The sequence below is a fragment of the Falco naumanni genome, chromosome 3, assembly GCF_017639655.2.
Source record: "Falco naumanni isolate bFalNau1 chromosome 3, bFalNau1.pat, whole genome shotgun sequence".
Lineage (NCBI taxonomy): Eukaryota > Metazoa > Chordata > Aves > Falconiformes > Falconidae > Falco > Falco naumanni.
The window spans coordinates 31,048,772-31,057,364 of NC_054056.1; the positions used below are offsets into that span (position 1 = coordinate 31,048,772).

Sequence of the window (8,593 nt, forward strand, 5' to 3'; positions counted from 1 at the left end):
TGGACTTCTCAACTATTAGTCATGAAAATATGATGTTCTAGCTGCATCATAGCAGGAGCTAAGTTTTCTTCTAAAGAGGCTTTGGTCACGTTTGGTGATGTCTCCAGGAAATAAGTCACCGACACCTGAGCGCAGGCCTGATGTTGATAATGAAGCCAGGGTTTCCTTTCCTGCTTGGTGACCTATTACCAGGCACCATGCCACGAGTTGGCAAGGCTTGCCCTCCCTCCTCTGCTGCCTCAGCTAATTTAAATCTAAGCTATTCAAGGCAGGGACTTGGCTTTCAAACATGTGCAGTGTCACATGTGTTCTGTAAATGATAAACAATAATTTCCTCTGACTCACTCTGTTGTGTTGTGGGCTGATGACTGTCCACAGGTAATTTGTTATACAAAAAAAATAGTACTTTCAGCTGGAGTAGTTGTCTTCTGCTACTGCTCTGTCAGTGTCTTGGCAATAACGAGTCAACTAGGCAAGGGACTGAGAAAGTTGCTATAAATACCGCCATCTCATCCAGAAAATACAATGGCAAATAAGGACTGTTACAGCAGTGACGGGCTCTGGAAGAGTCGAGTGAATTGTTTGCCCAATAGAAAGCGAGGGGAAAAAAATTAAAACACTGCTAATCCAAATGATCATTTTTCCTTCCTCTCCTCCTTGGGGGCTGGAGCATGATGGGCTGGAGCTGGGAGGCTCTGACCTGTCAAGGCCTTCTTTTTTTTTTTTTTTTTTTAGGTAAGATTTTAGAAAATCTGGAAAAGTAGCTGACTGCAGTTTTTGAATGTGCCATTTAAAATGCCAGTTGAAATGTTCATGCTCTTGCCTGGCTAAGCCTGAGCTCACTTGGAGTTTTAAAGATGTTCTAATGAATTAATCACAGCCGTGAATTGCTCTGTACACAACCAAATACCAAAGCAATTACTGCTTTTTGGTGTGTTTTTAATCTTTATACCTGCTTTTATTTTGATGTGGGCTTTGCGTTCGTGTCCAGTTCTGTTCTGTCTCTAAAATTTAAAAATCTTTTCTTTTTTGGTTTGTTTTTTTCACTTGCCCAAAAACCTCATGCCCATGATCCACATGTCCACTATCAGTATGGAAACAAGCAGGTGATTTTCCTGCCTGACGGCAAACCTTCTGTAGTTGTAGCAATAGTTTCCACAGGAGCTGTAGGTCCTGCTGACAGAGCCAAAGTCTTCTGCCTGCTCTTCATCATCACTGCGCCTTCACCAGCTTCAGGGCAGAGACGGGATGTCCCCACCAGCAGACAGTCCCTGCCCCAGCACACACAGAGGGCTGTGATACACATGCATGTCCGCACACGCAAATGCTGGTTACGAACACCTCAAAAAGGTGCCCGTATCTGTGTGACAACCCACCAAATGTACTACTGGTAGTTACTACAAAGTTACCTTCATTCAGCACTTGTAGCACTGTGAGATGCCTGCTTGTTCCAGGTTTAGGTGTTAGAGCATTTGTAGATTGTTAGGGGGGTTTGTGGGGTGGGGTGGAGTGGTGGTGGTGGTCTTCCTGGGCAGCCTGAGACTCTACACAGGGTAAACGCATCCCCAGGGGCATGTGTGGGGTGAAAGACACTGGTCTGGGCCTCGGACCCCCTGTAGCTGGCACAGGGTGCAAATCAGCTGGTGAGCAAGGGCAGCGATGCCGAAGCCCCAGGCTCCCATGGGGTTGTGTCCTGTTTTTGTCCTAGTTGTAAGCTAAGTGAAACGGTTTCCACAAGCTTTGCAGCTACTTGGCTTATTCTCTTGGGCCTTCTTTTCTGTAAAGATTGCTTTGCTGCAGTAGATACTGCAAATGTATGATGCTTCTTAGAAGGAGAAAAAGGGTTTTATCAGAATTTTCCTTTGATATGAAGTGTTAATTGGCAATATATGCCTGCTCTTTCCTGCTGCTTTTGAGTAGTATTCTCTTTTTTTGCTATTCTAATTTTGGTTTCTTTCTTCTTCTGTCTGACTTACCCTCTGTCCTTCACACCATTTTTTTTCCCCTCAAATGGAAGATAAGGCACTGATTCCTTTTTAAATCCTATTTCAAAGCTCCTTATGTTCCTGTATTTCTCCAGTGTTTATACCAAAGCGAGTTTATATGCAGCAAAGCAAATGCTAAGTGTCTCTGATTTCCTTTTTCCCCCTTCAAAGCGAAAGGGCCCATCTGTACACGTGGTCCTTTCCCTGGCTGACAGCTGGATGGCAATGAGCTGTGCTCCCAGAGGATGGAAACAGACCTGGAGGAGCACAAGCAACTCTGATGGATTTAATAGCAGTGCAAGGGGGAGAGATGGCTGAACTGCTTGCTCTCAGCAAGCTATTTCGTACTTGTTTCTTGGGTTAGAGGAGGAGAACAGAGCTATGTACAAGAGATCTAACTTTCCATTGCATAACAGCAGCTCCTCTGCAGTGCATGCCAAGGATAGTTTATCGGGGACTGATAACAAGGGCAGATGTTGTGTAATTGCATCCAAGAAATACAGCACTGGCAAGAGGCTGGTGTTTGTGTATCCAGCGTGTTACCTGGAACTGGAAACAGATTTAATTCATGTTAAAAGATTGAGCAAAGTAAGTTCTCTGAATTGCTTTCACGGTGAACCTGGGACAAACCTGGAGGATGTAATTTAACTTCTTCCAGTGTTTTTAAGAGTGCAGCTACAGAGCAAAGAGCCATGGCAGAGTATGAAGCTCTCCCACGCAGCTATGTGGGGTAGGCCAAGCAACTCTAGAAACATGAAACACTGTCAACTACCTGAGATCATCACCTACAAAAGGTAAGTTTTTTGAGAAACCAGAGGCCTACCAAGACTGCAAATCATTAATTCAATCTTCTGTAATAAGACTGAGTTATATAAATGCACATATAATAGACATGGCTTGACTGAATGACTTGTGGTGGTATAACTGGTAGCTTAATCCTGAAGCAGAGCAAACTCATAGACATTCAGGACCTTTCAATCTTTAAAATTACCTAGAAGTACATGTTTCAAAAGGTATGATGATATAATGCACAAAATTATGCCTATTTTGGAAAAAACAACTCTACCAACTTGGGTAGGAGCAACTTTACCTCCAAGCTGCTGAGCAGAAATCAGGTAAAATGAAAGAAATAGGTCAGAAGTTGCTGCAAGTATCATCACAATAATACTCCCTATCTCGCTAAAAAGTGAAAGCATTAATGAGAATACATATCTAGGAAGGTAATAATGACAGTGATGGGTGGAAGGCTGCTTCTGAGGAATGGTGAAACATGATACAAGCAATGCGGTAGCTTCAATAGTAATTCCTGAATCACTTCATCAAAAACAGCCAGGAAAGGCTTCCTCCCTCAGCTGTCCAGCTAGAATTACTACATGGAAACCTAAAAGCAGATAGTGACCAAGGAGCTAGTTTCTCCACAGATTAAATTCTGTATTAAAGTGCACTGTGTCACAGCATCACAACATGAGCTTAGAGATGGTAACTGGTAACTGCAAACCACAGCAGCTGTGGATTTCCTAGACAGATAGGGAGCAAAGGCAGGTGAAACCACAGTAATCCTCACATTACTGTTCTCAGTTTGTTAAACAAGGGGTCAGTGGGGTTTCTTAGGTCTGCAAGACCCTTCCCTTCCTCTGATCACCCAGTTTTCCAGTGAAAGGTAAGTGCCACCCCACAGAAAGTGCAGCACTGGCAGCCGCTTCTCCTCCATATGTGATGTGACGGAATAGGGGCGAGGCAATGGGGTATCACACAGCCTGCCATGGCTTCGGGGTCAGCCAAACGTGCACTTCACGTCTCTCTGGCTTCCGAGCTGGCCAGACAGCTGCTGTTAACAACGGTGTCACGTGTGCTATCTTGTAACATGAACTTCCATTGCAATCATCTGCTTGAGTATAATTTTGGGGGTGACAAGAACAACAGAGAATGGGTGCTTTTATGTCAAGAGACAAAGCAGATGTCCCAGTGTAAAATGCCTGCTTTCACTTCTTACAGATCTTTTGAAGTTTTAGCACTGAGCCTTCCCATGTAAAGGGCACCACAGCCTGTTCCCTCCTGTGCCCATTCTTGCCTGCTCTTCCATGCCACCTGAGGAGAGGGAGGCTGCTCGGCATTCTCCAACTCACAGCACCCTAGGAATACTTAGCAAGCCAAGGAGTCTCTTATGTCCAAGTATGAACAGCAAATTGTTCCAGTGTGAGGTCTGGTATAACTCAGTGTACCAAATAGAAACACAGACACCACATGAAATTGGACCCGAGTTTAATTTATGGCTTTTTAAGACACAAGACACTAAAACCTTCCTTTTACTATGGGTTGTCATTAATTGTATTTCAATAGCTCTATTGCACAATATGCAAAATATTGGTACAGTTACTTCTTCAGCATTACATAGAAAACAAAACAGATAATGATTCACAATTTCAAGTTGTTCATTTTGGATATCGTTTTACTTTAAAAAAAACAACTGTGGCAAACACATTAAACAGTTAACTAAGCTTGAAGAAAAGTATGAAGACAGAATTCTGGTTTAAACAGTGCTTTCAGCATTTGTTTCCAGTGTGTTCATCCCAACACTGTTGCAGAAGCCCTGAGAAACTAGGCTGGTGGCTGGCCTATATATGTGCATGTTGCTTGCTTCTGTACCACAAAATCAGCCCCCAACACCTCCTCTGCTCCCAGCAGGCAGCCTGCCTTGGTTTGACCTGAGCCTGGGCTACCTAGAACCACCACCTGTCTGTGTGCTGGCAACCTTGGGGAGTTACTCTACAGAAGCCCCTGGCCTCTCCCTGCCCGAGTTCACCAGATAAGGACATCTGGGGAGCTGGTGGCTGCAAGCAAGCACCTCCTGGCTAATACGCCGAGTATGGCAGTACGGGAAGTCTAGGAAGACCCACAAGATCAGCCCAACAGCTCTCCAGCAAAGAGGGTACCTAGCCAGGGTATTCTAGCCTGGGTAGTGCTCCGGGAGCCCTTTTGCCCTGCAATACAAGAACAATTCCATGATCTCTGCCCAGCACGATGACTGGTACGCGAGCTGCTGTCCAGCTACGGGGGCCTGTTGATTGGTTTGGGGAAGCGCAGCCAGGCAGACAACCAGGTGTGATACATGCTTCAGCCAGCTACATTAGTCAACACCATATACAGGCCATCATCTCTCTCTTTCCCAAGTATCCTCTATGGACAGCTGTCAGAGACAGACAGTACATTATATATATGTAAAGACAGATCCTTTTCTGATCAAGTACAGCAGCTCTGATTTTCCCATGTGCTATTCTTCCTCAAGAAGAAAGTTGGTTGACAGGAACCACCTGTCTAGGCCGCCATTATTCTAAAACCTGGAGCTTCACAGGAACCCAGAATTATTAACATGGCTCTAATCTCTCGTAGCCATTACTGTTCATTTCTTGAGGGCTGCTGGATGCCCCACCTAGGCTTGCTACAAAAAAAAGGGGGAAGGACAGAAAGAAAAACAGCTTACCTTAGAAGGATAAAGGGAAAAAGTTGTTTTCCTTGGCCTTGGAAGTTACTCTTTCACTGGTATTTCTTTTTCTAAATGCAGTAAGACAGGCTAGATGGAAATCACACCAAGAAGGCTCTGGCTTTACCACTATGTAGCCTATCAATCCCAGTCTCCCTTTCCCCTTCCCAGTATGCAGAAAACACAACCAGAAAACTCAGCAGATGAATAGCTGGGCACAATACAAGTGAATCCAGAGGCTAGAGGCTGCAACCTTGCCACCTGCTCTTCTAAAACTTCATCCCTTCTCTTGAAGGCATCTTAAAACAAGCCGTGTTTCTTTTACATGTACCTGGTATGTTTTGGGAGCATTTACCTTTTAAGAAGATCAAGAGGGCACTTCTAATATGGGCCATTTGTGCTGTAGTGTTACCAATTTACAAACTTGTTTCTGTGTTTACATGACAACTTTGATTCTTCAGTTGCCACACTTTGGTTAGTATTGAATATCTCAACCCACAACACTGTTATTGCAAAAGTCTGTTGAAAGATTTAAATTAACAAAACCAAAGAAGAAAACCACAGCTGCAACAGCTCTTACAGTTTGGCTGCTTTCATCTACTTGTATTCCCTCTCTAAACACATCACTGTTGTACTGAAGCTTCTTCTAAAGATTAATTAGCAAAGAAATGAGCATGTTTTATCCATTCTCTTTCCCTCCCTATCCTCAGGGTATATACAGACATCGGTCAGCTTGCTCTTTACAATTATACACTTTGTGATGTTATTTATTAAGGTCAGATTAATTAAGTATTGCTTTATGTACAACTGCAGTTTGGAGAGCAATGTTTATGGTAGCATTCAATTTCCAATTCCACAGTCACTGAGAAAACAGTTTTATAGTAAACAATTCCCTTGTGCCAGCAATGCATTTCCTCTGTGAATGAGGTCATATGAGATGAAAACAAACCAGGTAACTCGGAGAGGGCAAGCTTTCATTTCCATTGGCATATTTCAAAAGAAGCAAATCTGCAGGGGAATTCATTGATGAGTTATATACAGTTCATACAGTCTTCACCTTTGAATACATTTTTCACACATAAATACATGACAAGGTACAATCGAGAGAACAAAACAAGAGAAGACATTATCTGCTGTGTTGTCAACCCCAAAGTTGTAAGGTGGCCTTTTAGCTGAAAGAAAATAAACCAGTATGGATTTCTCTCTAAAATCTACAGTATAAGGGAACTCCATGTTAATCTAGAAGGGCTTTTAAAATGTCATTAGTAAGATGTGGTAACTGTGACTGATCAGGACCATATCATGCATTCAAGGCTTTTCAAGGCCCCCTACCAACCTTCATTTTACCAGAAATTTACTGCAGATGATTTCTTGCACCCATGCCCTCACCTCACCTTGATGTTGAGAGTGATACTACATTGTGAAAGACGGATTTATCTCTGTCTACTTTGCTTTATCTTCATACTTCTGACATTTGAGCTTTGAAAGTCTCACTGTCTTCTGCAGCAGAGGTCTATAAATAGCCTAGTTATTACCCAATTAATCTCTTCTTTTATGTTAATATTGTTGGAAAGATAACATATATAGACTGTCCTATATAGCAAAGAGGAAAGGAACATATTTGATTGCTGCTTTTTCCAGTCCACATCTTATTTTGACTTCTGCTAACAATATAATTAACATACTGTCTTGTCTTAGATGGCTCACTCATCAACTTTCATTGTTGTCCCTGTAACAGCTAGCATCATTATGCACAATTTCTTCCTCTGACTTCCTCGCACTTATGCCTTTGCAGCACTAAGCTCAAAATGCCACCAAAGACATATTCCAGGTCAATCCTGTTCCACGACTAATTCTTGGTTTCTCATCCATTTACTGCATCAAATTCAGGTTCTTTGTTCTCACCGTGAAATCTGCATAATCCCAGCCCACATCTCTGTCCCCGTTTCTGCCTACTCACTAGTTCCAATTTCCTCTCCAGTATTATTTGCACACCCTTCTGTACACCCTCTTGCCTAGGGGAATTGGGTTTTCCTTTTTTTTTAAACTGTTCTGTACAAGTCAACGGCTGCACAATAACTAGTGAGAAGAAATAATTTGAGGGTGCTTTTCAGTTATAAATAATTATAGCTTAAATTTAAAAAAAACATCAAATGCAGACCTTTATACTAAATAAATACCTAAACATCTAGATCAGATATATGGAATTATTTTATTTGGACAGCTCTGGAAGAGTTTTTTGTTTCTTTGTTTTAATTTCGTTCTACTATTATGCCATAAAGCTGAAAACCATGCTTTTATGGGGTGTTTTTTTCCACGCGAGTAACACGAAAAACGGGTAGTTTCAACCAGCAATGAACAGCATGCTGAAAAACCCCTCGGATTTATATTTTAGAAACAAGGGAGCAGCACTAACTCCAACGGCAGCCAGCAGAAACCGACTCCCGCGGAATCCACATCTTGTTTTTACTGGAGGCGATGATGTAAAGTATGTTTTAAAACCCGCCCGCGCTGAAGTCAATTATCTTTCATAAAACGTTTATGTTTTCTGCCCCACCGAGACACGGCTTTCCGGCACACGGGAGCGCTCTCTGCGGCTGTCCCCTCCCGAGTGCGCGTCGCAGGCGGCCTGACACAGCGCCACCATTTCAATCGCGTCACCTCGGGCAACGTATTAAAAGCTTTGCGTACGGATAGGTGCTTAACATTCAAGACATTTTTGTCAGCACACGAGGAAGCCAAGATAAGTGCTCGATGTTGCCATACCGAGCCGACGCCGCTTTTTTACCTTCTTGCCCTCCCCAAACCGGCGGTCACGGCCCCACGGAAGGGGCGCTGGGGGGTGACACACCGCCCAGGCCCCCGCGGCGCACAGCGACCGGCAGCGGCAAGCCCACGGGAAGGGGACGCCCCCAAGCAGGGCCCTCGCTAACAGCCGGTACCTTTACAAGGGCTGAGCTCTCCTGGCCCAAGCTTTTCTTCAGGCACGTCCGGAGAAGCCTTCCCTCTGCCCCCGGCTCCCCCGACCCCCGCAGCCACCCCCTCGGTGCCAGCAGCCGGCCAGCCGCCCCTCACCGCCCCTCCGGCCCCGCCCCCCCCTTTCGGCGGGAAGCGGCCGCCCGCCCCA

The 8,593-nt window shown here is 44.2% G+C and overlaps 1 long non-coding RNA gene across 1 annotated transcript; it reads right to left on the minus strand.

The window, feature by feature from the left end:
- Nucleotides 1-4,230: 4,230 nt before the first annotated feature.
- On the minus strand, nucleotides 4,231-8,476 carry LOC121084528. Its single transcript, XR_005826763.1, has 2 exons — nucleotides 8,409-8,476; nucleotides 4,231-6,638 (listed from the first exon to the last, which is right to left on the minus strand). It is a non-coding gene; the product is annotated as an uncharacterized LOC121084528 (long non-coding RNA).
- Between the last annotated feature and the right edge of the window lie 117 nt (nucleotides 8,477-8,593).